Below are 2,609 nucleotides of genomic sequence, written 5' to 3'. Positions count from 1 at the left end.
TTAGCACACTTTTCTAAGCCATTTATTTGTGGTTTGTGTTCTTTGAATTTAGTTTCTAACCCATTTTCTGTTCACACTTCAGCACCATCCTCCTCTGGCTGCATTCAGACTTTTCTTCAAACGGAGTAGTTGTGCTTTGTGCCTTTCTAATTTAGCTTAAACTGAGTATGCATGCAGTCTATTACCTCAACATCCAGTCAATGAAAAGCTTCCTCACTTTCACATGAACTCCAGTCTGGCTGTTCAGAGGTTGAATAGCCAAGAATCAGATTAAGACTCAAATTTGATAAATTAGTTTCATTTATGGTAAAAGGATGGATTCAGACCACTTTTACTTGTTGCGTAAACAGAGCAACTTCCCATGAGCTGCACAGAAGTTTAGGTTTTTGCTCATTTCCTGTAAATTAAGTCATGAAAAGAGGATAGTAAAAATGTACTTTTACAGTTTCTAATAAATCGTTCCTTTATATTATTTAGGAGACAGTACTTTGCACTTTTACTAAGTATGGAGCATGACTGTCATGCATTAGTGATTTTTTTGCATTTTGGTTAAATGGGTTTGAACACACAACTCACTCAATACTTTGACTTAAGTAATACATAAAAATGACCACTTTCATTTCTACTTCAGAATTATTTTGAAGCAACAGCACTTTTGAGTTCTGTTTTTGGCTACTCTACATACCCCTGGTCATGATTAACACCTTAAATGGACATTTGCTTTAGAGAAGCATCCCATTAAATGTTTTTTTGGATATATGCCTAATGATCCTGGGGGTTTTGTTTCATGCATCAGCAATAACCAACTATACCACCTGTTATGCATTAAGATGCTTGCAAGTTATTGCTAATGTAGAAGGCTGGAAGCAATCACTGCCTTTACCTTCAATTTCACACCAAACAAACCATTATTACAGGACAGACAGGAGCTTTCAAACATGTTTATTCAACAATCAGAAAAAAGAACAGAAGTGTCATGAACAGTTTTGTTTGTTAGGAAATATCTTAAGCATTAGTAGCAAATGTCCAATTTAAGATTCAAAACCAGAAAGTAAAGTAGGAAGACGATCCCTACACCATGGTCAACAGCGACTTCCAGGGAAGGGCATCTAGAGGAAAGAAAAGGAGAGGGGAGGTCATTGAGTACAGTCATTTGTACTCAAATAATTACATAATTAATCCATAAACCATAAATTAATTTTAAACTGACTAGAAGACTAGAACTGACTAGAACATTTCAGTATCACTCCAACAAAATTAAAACTACTTTACTTTAACACAAACCACATGGCTTAAAACAGTATTTTGTATAAAGCAGTATTTTGACTCATTTTAAACAATGGAAATATTTCTACACTGAAAAGTCACATACAAAAATAGTTATACAACAAAATGTAAACCTTCCCTTCAAACCAGTAAGCTAACCTTCATATTAAACACATGAAATTACTTTAACGCCTGACCTTTAAGGCCTCTTGGAAATTGATTGAGAAATGAACTGAAACTGAAAAATTAAGGCCTTAAACTTAAAGAACTTTTACTAAAATTAGCAACACAGTAAAGAAAGAGGCTAAATTAACCTAAAACTAAACCAAAAAAATAAGACAAAAACAGCAGTTAATAGTAGAGAACTATGTCCAGACAAACATTAAACAGAGTCCTACAGCTCAGAGCCAAAAAAACAAAAACACAAAATTCAGACAATTTAGGAGCTCAACTAGAAAAATGGAAGTTTAAACCAAAAAGCCAGTTACCTTCTGATATAACAGCTAAAAACATGAAGTAAAAACGATCCAGTTGATTAGCAGCTCTGCAAAACCATAAACTACAGAAGCAATTCCACCAGCATTAGCTTCAAACAAACCAACAGCAGCCATGCCTGTCCTGCCCTTTTAAAGACAATGTGAGAGTTGTTAGTAGGTCATGAGCCAATAGGAACATGGATGGAACCATTTCACTAATTGGCAGATGCAGAGGGGGAGAAAAACAGCTCAATACCGGACCAGACTAACCAGTAGGCAAAGAGGGGGCACAATAAAAGCCCTCTCCATCACACTAACAGGGTATATCATTTATAATATCTAATGTTAATTTAGATTTGATTTATGATATTATTGTTTTTCCTTAGAACACAAGGCCACGGTGTGCCATTTCCTCCTAATGTCTGTAATAATAGGGACTCTCATAACTACATTTGGTGAATGGAGCTGAGAGGCAGAGGAGAGGTGAGAGGAGTGTACAGGGAGAAGGTTTAAATGAAACAGTGAAACATGAGTTGTTGTTAGCAGTGTTCAGTGAAACAAGATATGCTACATCAACTTTGAATTGAAATGCCAGTAGGTAATGAAGTCAGCGTAAAATATTAAGCTAGAGAACCTCTAAGGTGAGTAAATGACATTTCAGATCTAAAAGGCATGTAAATGTTGTTTAAGTACATTTACCTTCTATTCCATCTCTAGCAGTGAAAGCGATGAGTCTGTGGGGCTCTCAGGTGGCACAACTGTCTAAGTGTTGCTGTTGTTGTGGGGAGATATCTATCTATCTATCTATCTATCTATCTATCTATCTATCTATCTATCTATCTATCTATCTATCTATATATCTATCTA

The 2,609-nt window shown here is 35.5% G+C and overlaps 1 long non-coding RNA gene across 1 annotated transcript; it reads right to left on the bottom strand.

The window, feature by feature from the left end:
- Positions 1-926: 926 nt before the first annotated feature.
- Positions 927-1,876, bottom strand: LOC125802891 (uncharacterized). The gene is made up of 2 exons (XR_007439924.1): positions 1,755-1,876; positions 927-1,109 (listed from the first exon to the last, which is right to left on the bottom strand). It is a non-coding gene; the product is annotated as an uncharacterized LOC125802891 (long non-coding RNA).
- Positions 1,877-2,609: the final 733 nt, after the last annotated feature.

The sequence above is a fragment of the Astyanax mexicanus genome, chromosome 7 (genome assembly GCF_023375975.1).
Source record: "Astyanax mexicanus isolate ESR-SI-001 chromosome 7, AstMex3_surface, whole genome shotgun sequence".
NCBI classification, from domain to species: domain Eukaryota; kingdom Metazoa; phylum Chordata; class Actinopteri; order Characiformes; family Acestrorhamphidae; genus Astyanax; species Astyanax mexicanus.
Note: the sequence above shows the minus strand (reverse complement) of the source record. Positions and strands in the feature narration are given on the sequence as shown.